The sequence below is a fragment of the Cryptomeria japonica genome, chromosome 8 (assembly GCF_030272615.1).
Source record: "Cryptomeria japonica chromosome 8, Sugi_1.0, whole genome shotgun sequence".
Lineage (NCBI taxonomy): Eukaryota > Viridiplantae > Streptophyta > Pinopsida > Cupressales > Cupressaceae > Cryptomeria > Cryptomeria japonica.
The window spans coordinates 437,205,342-437,216,604 of record NC_081412.1 but is presented as its reverse complement, the minus strand read 5'-3'; the positions used below and the strand labels follow the sequence as shown (position 1 = coordinate 437,216,604).

At 33.6% G+C, this 11,263-nt stretch overlaps 2 non-coding genes across 2 annotated transcripts; both read left to right on the top strand.

Annotated features, from left to right (window-relative positions):
* Positions 1–7,906: 7,906 nt before the first annotated feature.
* Positions 7,907–7,990, top strand: TRNAL-CAA (transfer RNA leucine (anticodon CAA)). The gene has a single exon. It is a non-coding gene; the product is annotated as a tRNA-Leu (tRNA).
* A 427-nt stretch (positions 7,991–8,417) lies between these two features.
* Positions 8,418–8,512, top strand: TRNAY-GUA (transfer RNA tyrosine (anticodon GUA)). The gene is made up of 2 exons: positions 8,418–8,454; positions 8,477–8,512. It is a non-coding gene; the product is annotated as a tRNA-Tyr (tRNA).
* Positions 8,513–11,263: the final 2,751 nt, after the last annotated feature.

Sequence of the window (11,263 nt, the reverse complement as noted above, 5' to 3'; positions counted from 1 at the left end):
GGTGAGGGACGACCGGAGTCCCGTCCAAAATCAGTGGCCAGGCCTTGAGATCACAGCTAGATTAAACACAAAGCAAAACCAACAGCGGATAAATCCAACACAGAAGAAATACTACAGAAAAAGATCATAAACCGTTCAACGGCAGCTGCGAAGGCATGCAATCCATCGCACGACTGGAAGATTGCAGAGACTCTCGCTCCAATAAAATACGTTAGAAAACACATAATTTCAAATGTTTGCCTTCTTCAATTTTTCATTTTCAGCTATAAGAAAGCATACTTACCTTTTATCTTATTGTAAAATGAGATCCCTTATTCAAATAGCCGAAAAATGTTTTACCATTTTCAAAATTCAAACTCAAAACAATTTCTGAATTAATAGAGCAATGGAAATCTCCATATCCATGAGAAACTAAACGGGCAGTCAAAATATTGTTCATATAAATCACCATAAAGTTTTCACTTGATGTGGAGTCACCCCACAAGACCTCCTGGCGGCAATTGTTTACCTCCCTCAAACCAGTTATACTCAACGTTTGTCCCAACTTGATCTGGAGAGAAGCTTTCTAAATGCATACAGTCAATAGCATCATGCTCCTCAAGAGATTGTTAAATTATTTCATGTTCCTAACAACAAAATCAAAATCTCCTCTACAGTGGGAAAATAATAGGAAGCAGATAAACATTTCAACATGATCTAATGATGTACAATTAGAGTTTTACAGAGGAAGAGTTTTTCATTAATATTTCATAAAACGTGAAGGATGAGATCAAAATGGTCTAAAACGGTATTGAGATAAGAAATAACAGATGGGAGATAGAATTACTATGTACCTAATAGACAACAATTACAAACAGAAATTTCTGGAATTCTACAAATTTAGAAATTTGAACAGGTCATAAAGGAACAAGAAGATTCTTTTGTGTTTAAAGGAAACTCTTCAAAAATTTCTTCCTACTTAGCACCAGAATTGGAAAAAGCCTATATACATACCAGGTGTTTCCCAAGCGAACCTCTTTAGATCGGTCTGAATGTATCAAACAAAGCTATCCAGTGTTCACACATAACACATTCTTTATATAGCTCCAGTCTGGGTTATATGAGAAAAGTTTTATTATGGACTATGATAGATTTTTCCCAAAGTTATCCCTCTAGATCATTCATTCTTTCGATCCACATAATTTCCCTTTTTTCTCAGTGGAATCAATGACATTAAGCTCTGAAAGCAAGCAGCTGAGATTGGTTTCTAGAAAGCATAGTACAGTTAGTTATTCAATGCTCATGTCCATACACCTCGTACAAGTCGTATACCCTACACTGAGAGACATGATATTTCCACAATCCGTAAAAGTGTTTAGATTACTTCTGCATCTAACCGCACTACACATCATTTTCAATAAAATGTTGATATTCTTAGATATATATTAATATTTTTTCATATAAAATGATGACGGCATGACTGCACTTAATAGGGATTGTTAAAGAAATGAATGGTCGTTTTCATTCCCCAAAAGCACACTGCCTACTTTTTAATGTATAAACGGCCTTACCTGAATACGTCTCCAAAGAATAAATGAATAATCTCTAGCGCAACTTTCATTGCTGCTTTTAACTGATTCAACATTGCCTCCTCTTGTTCCTATTCTTGCCTTTGCTTAGATACATTCTATGATAGCTCGTTCCAAGTCTATCACTAAATAAACAGTGTTACGGAATATATATAACGTATAATTCAATATTTTTATTAAATATTGAGTTGAGAATAATGATTGTATGTTTTTGGATAAAAATATAGTGAATTAATAAAGATGAATTGAGGTTTGTTTTAAAATATTTTTTAAGAATTTTTTATTTTGGGTTGAAAAGAGTAGGAAGTTTTATAGAATTATCATTATCATCAATTTTTTTAATAGCTTTTGGCTTGACACAATTTAGAAAATCTTTAAAAGAAACTATTAAAATGTGAGATGCAACAATGAAACTATTATCCATATTATTTACTTCATGATGTCTATTATATGCCTATATAAGAATTGGAAAAAGAGAATTTCTTTTCATGGGCAATCCTTGCATGTAAGAGAGGTTTGAGCATTCGATTGTGTGGCATTACAATTAGGGGCATTCAAATTTTGATTAACTAAAGGCTTCTCAATTAATGTAGGATCAAGTTCCTCAAATTATCAAGAACATTAAATCTCATATTAACATTTCCTCTTGATAGAATTTTTTTGACACATCACTTTCTTTCCTTTGTTTTAGAACTTAAAAGGTAGAAATATGTTTGAGCCATGTCCTTTTACATTAGGTCTAGCTCTAGATATCTACTAAGGGAATGGTACGTACAGAAAGGTTTCTTTGGAAAATTTATCTAAATATTTCCATATTCATGACACACATGAAATCTAAAAGGAATAGTTGCATAACATATTTGTTGGATCCAATGCATATTTATATAATTTAATCTCTAAAAATTCAGACAAAAGATTATTAAGATAATTTTGAACACAAATAAGAGCACTGTTACCTTTCTTTCAAGTGTGCATTGGACCAAAGATTAGCACACTAGATTAAATAATATCATTTCTGTAAAATTCCATGAATAGATGCTGAAGTCAAAACGAAACTAATACCTTAGATAAGAGTTTCTACCCAAGATTAAAAGCCACATGAAAAATATCCTTTTGATGAGGATTTTTTTTAAACGCTTACTATTCCATATCATTACCACCATTTTTGAGAAAAAAAATAATTAAGAATTTAAAGTGCAAATGACCCTAGATTACAATAGTGATTCCTTGATCATTTTTACCTCCTCTTGAACCTTTTTCTCTCCCCACTTTAAAGAATCTATCCATTCCAATATTTTTAAGAATTTTTTGTTTGGGATTGAAAGAGTAGGAACTTTCATAGAATCATCATTATCACCAATTTCTCCAAGAGCTTTTGGCTTGACACAATATAGAAAATCTTCCAAAGAAATAACTATCAAAATGAGAGATGCAACAATCAAACTATTATCCATATTATTTACTTTTATAATGTCTATTTGATCTCTATGTAATAATTGGAAAAAGAGAAATTCCTATCATGAGCAATCATTGCATGCAAGAGAGGTTTGAGCATTTGATAGTGTGGCATTACAATTAGGGGCATCCAAATCTTGATTAACTAAAGGCTTCTCAACTAATGTAGGATCAAGTTCTTCAAAATTATCAAGAATATTAAATTTACTATTAAAATTTCCTCTTAATATATATATTTTTTTTCACACATCACATTCTTTCCTTTGTTTTAGAACTTAAAAAGGTAGAAATATATTTCAGTCATATCTTTTATGTTAGCTCTAGCTCTAGATATCTAGCGAGGAGAATGAAAGGTATGAAAAGGTTTCTTTGGACAATTTTTCCAAATATTTTCATGAGCATGACACACATGAAATCTAAAAGGAAGTGTTGCATAACATATTTATTGAATCCAATCCATATTTATATGATTTAATCTCTAAAAAATTAGACAAAAAATTATGAAGATAATTTTGAACACAAATAAGAACATTTTTACATTTCTTTCAAGTGTGTGATGGACCAAGATTAGCACACTAGAATAAATAATATCATGTCTCTAAAATTCCATGAATAGATGCTGAAGTCAAAACTAAACTCAAATCTTAGATAAGAGTTTCTGCCCAAGATTAAAATTTACATGCAAAAGATTGATAACACAATTCAACTTGATTTTGAAAAAACAAGCCTATTTTGCCATCAAGTTACTCTCCATATCATGTGTGTTAACAATTTGTGTTATATGAGAATGATGAGAAATCCCTAGAAAAGGAAGGTTGTTGCATTTGAATAGCCAGGATCCACAAAGGGATCACACATGATTGAAAGATCTGCATTCTGCAAAATCACCGTCGCAGCAAGGGCTTGCAGTATCTATAAACCATTATAACCATTTGTTTCAAGAAAACCTGGCAGCCTGCAGTCATTTTTCCTAAACAAGAAATTGGCTGAACAAGAAGCCAGTGACATGGGTAAAGAAAGCTGCCAAGAAGAAATCGCTACCAAGACGATAGTGTTCGCATCAATTTAAAAAGAGGCTGCAACTTTTTAAAGGCACTGTTGTATAAAAGAAGAAAGTTGTGTTTTTTGTGATAAGTGCCCAAGGTTTGGTAAGATGCTAGTGTGAAGAAGGCACTGCCCAAGGGCAAATAAAGTTTCATCGACCATACAAAAGATTAATTTGTGGTCCTCAAAGAAGGCCACTATCCAAAGTCACCACCAAACGAAAATGTCTGGTTTATGAAAACCACAAGCCAATGGAAATCTTATTGTGTAGAAGTTGGTGCTGTCTAGTAGGAAGCTGCTAGAGTTAAAGAAAGGCTTAACGAATTTGTTCATAAATCTGTGTTGATGCAGCCATCATTCACATAGAAGATTGAGATAGCGAAGTCAAAGATATGGCTCTGATTAGTTGCTCTTTACGCAAAGAGAAGAAACTGCAGCAGACAGTTTAAAGCCGCCAGTGGAGATCGGCGAAGATCGCAACATTTTGGTGATATTTTTCAGTTAGGGGAGTTGCCCATGTTGAATGGGCAAAGTATTTTCCATAGATTTTTGAGTCTCTTCTGAGCCAACTGATTAACGAAATAAAATAGGAGAGAGCAAACAATAGCAGCAAATAAAGCATGTTGTTCATGCAATTCTTCAATTAGCTTGTTCGGTGATAGTTGTAGTATCTTAGTTTAGATTTCTGATTTATAAAATAGTTCGAACAATGCATGTAATAAGCTGTTGTTTGTGTTACAATTATTGTGAGGGCTATGAGTTCTATAAAAAGACAGTTTTCTTGCTGCTTGAAACAAAACCTGTGAGGAGTATACAGTCTGAGAAAGACCTCTATCAGAGGCACAATGTAATCCATTGATTTGATAGAAATAAAGATATTTTTGTGTGTGTAAATCAGTGCTCTGTGTGTATAAATCAGTGCTCTATTTTTTTCCTCCGTTTCTATGTTTCTTAAATTGTAATGTCCCAATCCTACCAATCCAAAAGAGCTCAATTTTGTGAAGTCTCTGAGAAAGACAAAATTGTAGAGATGCATCAAAGGATCTTACAAGAGGATACAATGATATATCCAAAAGACTAACACTAAGCATCGATTAAATCATCAACTTATGTCGATATCATCCAAGGGATATGTAATACGCGGAGCAACTTATCGAAAGGCAAGCAATCATGACAAGTGGCAACCAGAGTTTGAAAGACTTATATTTGACTACAGAAAGCAAAGGCTTTAGTGTGGGATCAATAGCCATTTACATGTCAAATATACCTAAGCAAGAGTTTATGCGGGGGCGGTCCTTACCGATGGCTCAATTGAGGAAAAATTACGATACCACTAAATATGGTTAACAGCTAATAAATATGGAGGATATAAGTGACATAGTTTCGATATTTATATGTAGCAGCGGTACATTACAACCATCGAGAAAATAGGCCACACAAAGTGTCAGCATTGGTTACAGCAAATGAAGGCTAAACATTTCTATCGCTAATCAAGTCACAGAAATTGACAGTATAAGTCAAACAGATAACTAAATGGAGTGATTTGTCTTCATAATGAAGGGATACAGTTTACAAAATAAGTGATTGATGAATAGACATGTCTATTGGAGAGCAACCATTCGATAATGAGAGATATATATAAGGATTGAAGTCAATCATTTGAGGGGAGTTTTATTTTTTATATAATCAAATCCCGTTTGGAACAGCAACGCGACACTGCAAGAGGATACGAACATTTACATTTGTACGCCCATATTAGCACAACAGACAACACAAGCTTACACAACTTACAACTATTGCCATAAGGAGGAAATCAGATTGTATACATATACCTTGCAGATCTAGCACAGTATCGGACAAATAACCAGATCGCGTGAACATAGAGATTCAATCGAGAATAATTAGATCATGACCATCGAACAACTCTATTTCTATTTCATATCCGTTCTGGAGTGATCTAGTTGAGCAGCAGCCTCATTGGCTTGAACGCATATATACATGTACTATAATTCATCTAAATGCCACCATATGGAATAACTGTTATCTTCAGACATACCGAGCAAGCATTCAAATTAGAAGGTCTTATAGAATCGCATTTATAAATAGGGATATGGCCAGCATACGTACAAGTCGGAAGGTTTCGGCAGTCCCAAACAAGTTCATCTTTCAATATCGATAAAGCTATACAATACACAACAGTTAATATTGAACAACCAATAAGTAGTATAATGCAATTTCACAAGACATATCATATTATAAGTAATCAGGTTGATCAAAGGGAGCCATCTACATATTTATACAGCGCTATTGGGAACGGCATTACTCTTAAATCAGATAAGGACCAGTATATCTCAGAGATATCATTCATATATTTTGACTCTTGAGTCTATATCGGATCGATATATGGTTATCAATGTAATCCCTTAACACCGCATAGTCAAAATTCATATAGAGAAATTGAATTCTTATACCTCTGACTTTTGAACATAGAATTCATCATCATTACACAAGTCAGTTAACATTATAATGCTCACATAAATTAAGGTAATTCAAATGTGTAGACAAAGGTTTAAGGGGAAGAAGTCTCTTGTAATTAAATTATAAGGAGATTGTCCCATATCACAATAGTTTAAATAAGGGGACATTACATCATTAGTATTAATTGAGACTTTAAGAAAGAAGTCCCTTGCAATTGATTTTTCCAAGTTAATTGTCTCGGTTTTTTAAGCTATCTCAAAGGGGATATCTCATAAATTCTGTTTTTCATAGTCAACATTTAGTTAACCCTATTGTCAATGTAGAAGCCACCATACAAAGGTGAAACCAACTCTCACAAAAGGAGATCGAAGCGAAATAGAAGATCTGGTATCATTTGTCAAGTTCGAAGTCACTTCTGAAAAGGTGATGCCCTCTATTTATGAGGAAGTCAACTCAAATCAAATCAAAGCCTTGAAAAGGCCATAGTGTTTTGTTAAAAAACATTGAAGCCTTCTATAACAATAGAGAAAGCAAGGACCCTTGAAGGAGTCGAGTAAAGATTTGTGAAAGAGATATCACCACATGATGTATTGATGTAGGAGATAATCCGTTAAAGTTGAAAGAAGAAATAATGGGTTTTGTGTTGAACCCATTAGGGGTTGAAATTAAAGAGGAGACCACATAACAGGAAGAACTACAATCTTACAAAGTTCATATATAAACTCTAAAAATATAATTTGTATGATGCAGCTAACTGGAGTTTTGTATGTATGTGAATACTTCTATTTTTAGTTGTTCTTCAATGAATCCAGACTTCTATTTATTGAAACAATTGTAATGCTTTATTTGTCTCTGATCTTTTGATCAATTGATCCTTGATTATGTGATCAAGAGGCTATTTGTGTATTCAATGTGAAATAATAAAAATTAGTGTGTGTTAACAAATTGTATTGTTGAACAATTTCTCTGTGTGTTTCTTTTATTTTCTTCATGAACGTCTCCATATCCATGGGCAACTAAACAGACAGCTAAAATATTACTTGGATAAATCACTATAAAGTCTTCACCTGATGTGGAGTCACCAAAAATATCTGCTGGTGGCAACGATAGTCTAGCTTGCTCGAAGAACCATGGTTGAAAAATTAGTGCAGATTCGAGTGTTAACAATTCAATTCATAACACTATCTATAGCAAGTTGTGCTATCTATCAATACATAAAAGACAGCCTGTTCGAAGGAACTAAAAGTTACGAAAAATAAACACGAGTATACTATTTTGACCATTAAAATATTATAATTAGAGAATAACATACACTAGAGATACACTAAATATTTTTTTAAGTTTGAAGTTTATCATATAGGGTCAGGATGGCCGAGTGGTCTAAGGCGCCAGACTCAAGTTCTGGTCCTCTAACGAGGGCGTGGGTTCAAACCCCACTTCTGACATATATTTTGACTATATCTTAATGTAAGCTGTTTAAGTAATGAAGGTGACATCTGTTTTGACTATATCTGAATGTAAGCTGTTTAAGAAATGAAGGTAACACGGCGTGAATGTAAGTAGTTTAAATAATAAAGGTAAGACAGCGTTATCATATTTAAAAGCATTTTATTGCGTAGTATGATTGGCCATTTTATACCGTAGTATGATTCTCGAATAAGATGCGAGAGGCCCCAGTTCGATTCTCAGAAAGATGACAACGTTAGTGATGCATAATCCATAGTTGATATCTGCTTGCTGAGAGTGGTTTCTCTATTCAGCTACGATTGGTTTTTTTGTGGTGCTTAAATGTATAACTGCTGTTGTGAGGTTTTCTAAGTACCTTCAAATACTAGATTATAGCACTTTAAACAGACAGAAAAGCAAGTGAAGCCGACCTTAGCTCAGTTGGTAGAGCGGAGGACTGTAGTGGGAAGCAAATTCCCTAAGAAATCCTTAGGTCGCTGGTTCGATTCCGGCAGGTCGGATCTAGATTTTTTCCCTTTTGAGAAATTACCTCCTTCATCAGTAAAGATGGAGGACCTTTTGGGGTGGATTGAAACATGTGTACATATTAAATGAGATCTCAAAAAAATATTATAGCTTGAGATCTCAAAAAAATATTATAGCTTGTGTATATTGTAATTGCTTTGAGTGATCATATTCTCTTGTAATTGTTTTGAGTGATCATATTCTCTTGTAATTGTTTTGAGTAATCATATTCTCTGAACTTTTTGAGATCTCAAAAACATATCATAGCTTGTATATTTTGTAATTGCTTTGAGTGATCATATTCTCTGAAGTTTTTGAGGGAGGCTCATAACAAATAATTTTGTGTTAAAAGGCTCAAAAAATAAGATAATCATTACTGACAAAACTATAACTTTATTTTTTTTTAAATTTTAAATTTTAAGATTTGAAACAATCAATGAATACATATATTTATAGCATTATAGGCTTCGCCTGAAACGAGATGGTCTGTAGCTAATAAGTGATAAGCCAATCTAGGACTTTGCTTGAATGATCAAATCCCAACCTATACCCTGAACCTTGTGTATTAAGTCCTTTTGAATTACTAACTTTACTAATGAACAGTAGAAGTAGAACACCTTACCCTTGTGTTGGAAGTCCTTTTCAAGTACCAACTTTACTATGCTGGTCTTTGGCTCCATTAGAATGGACTTGTAGAATGAACTTGTAAAGCTTCAGAAGCGTGATGACATGCTCTCACATTTTGCTGCTTTTTCGAATCCATGTACCCCATGAAAAAAGGCATCCTGTTTTGGAGAAACTCTTTTCCGTCTTTCAATTTAGGACCTGAGCCCGAAGATCTGAGTCAGTTATGGTCAAGGCGTTTCTCATCTTAATCTGGAGAAAGTTCTCTAAATACTTACAGTCGCTAGCATTATTCCACTCATGAGATTGATAAATTTTTTCAGATTCCAACAAAATAATGTCACTGTAGCTGGATGGAAGTAATGTCTCATAGTTCAGTCATCTAATTTTTATCACCATTTTAAGATGGTCTCCGCAGTGGATATAGCTAACAACAAAATCAAAATCTCCTCTATTGTGGGGAAAGAGTAGGAAGCAGATAGAATATTTCAACATGATCTCATGATCTAATGATGCCCAATAATTTTTAAAAAAAGAAGAAAAACACGACTTAATGATGCACAATGAGAATTTTACAGAGGAAAAGTTTATTGAAAGACTCTGTTTAGTTTTTATCAATGTTTCACGCTTCGTGAAGGATGAGATCAAAATGACCTAAATGGGTATTGAGGTAAGTAATAACAGATAGGTCATAGAATTAAATATATACCTTATAGTCAACAAATACAAACAGAATTTTCTGGAATTCTAGAAATCAGAAATATAAACAGATCAGAAAAGAACAAGAAGATTTTTTCTACGTTTAAAGCAAGCACTTCGAAAATTTCTTCATTATTTATCGCCAGAACCGTAAAAAACCTACATACCTGATGTTTTCCAGGCAAACCTCTTTGGATCGGTCTGAATGTATCGAACAAAGCTATCCACTGTTTACACATAACACATTCTTTACATATCTCCAGTCAGGCCTATATAAGAAAAGAGTTTCCTATGCACATAATATATTTTGCGCATAGTTATCCCTTTAGATCGTTCATCATAGAACCTGATTTCTCAGCTTATTCTTATAGCTGGCAGAGCATCATATCCATTCGATCCACAGAAATTCCTTTGTTCATCGCTGGAATCAGTGACAATAAGCCCTCAAGGGAAGCAGTTGAGATTGGTTTCTAGATAACACCGTACAGTTAGATGTTGAATGCTTTTGTCGATAGAAGTGGTACAAAAGTTGTAGAGCCTACAGTGGTAGACATGGCGCCGTATTTACATACTCCGTAAAAGTGCTTAGGATACCTCGACACATCGTTTTCAATAAAAAGTTTATATTCTTTCATTTAAAATGATGACGGCATGACTGAGCTTAACGGGGCGTTCTTAAACAAATGAATTCTGGTTTTCATTCCCCGAAAACACACTGCATAGTTTTTATTGTATAAACCGCCTTCTAAATAAGTCTTGGAAGAATAAATGAATAAATAATCTCTACTCAAGTTTTATTGCTGGTTTTAACTGATTGGAGATTGCCCTATTAGTTTCTAAGCTATCAATAAATAAATATAGTGTGGTAATATATAAGGGAAGCGTATTAGTAGTCGTTATAGTTAATTTAGTGCATTCACATATTAATAGTTTTTGGGTAGTGACAATACATGCTGTGGTACACATTTCAAAGTGTTGCCCAATATCCACTTAAAGATGCTCCAATAACTGTGCACTTAAAATTGCTAATGCTTATGGACAAATGGTCCAATAGTCGTACACAAATGTCTCAGTAGTTGTGCACAAATGGGCCATTTATGGTCCAAAAAAGCTAAATAGCGAACTACTATTGGTACATGTGAAATTTATTAATAGGCTTTTAGCTATCATTTTTTTCAATTCTTTTAAAGATAGTAATTGGGGGATTGGGTGCACAATTATTGGAACTATAACAGCTACTAGTGCTCTTTCCCTATATGTATTAATCCATTACATGATTCAATTTTTTAATTAAATATTGAGTTGAGAATTATAATTGTATAGTTTTGGATACAAGCATATTAAATAAATAAAGATGGATTAAGGTTTGGCGGAAAATTATAGAAAGTGAATGTTGGGTATTATAATGGCATGGGAGAGATAGG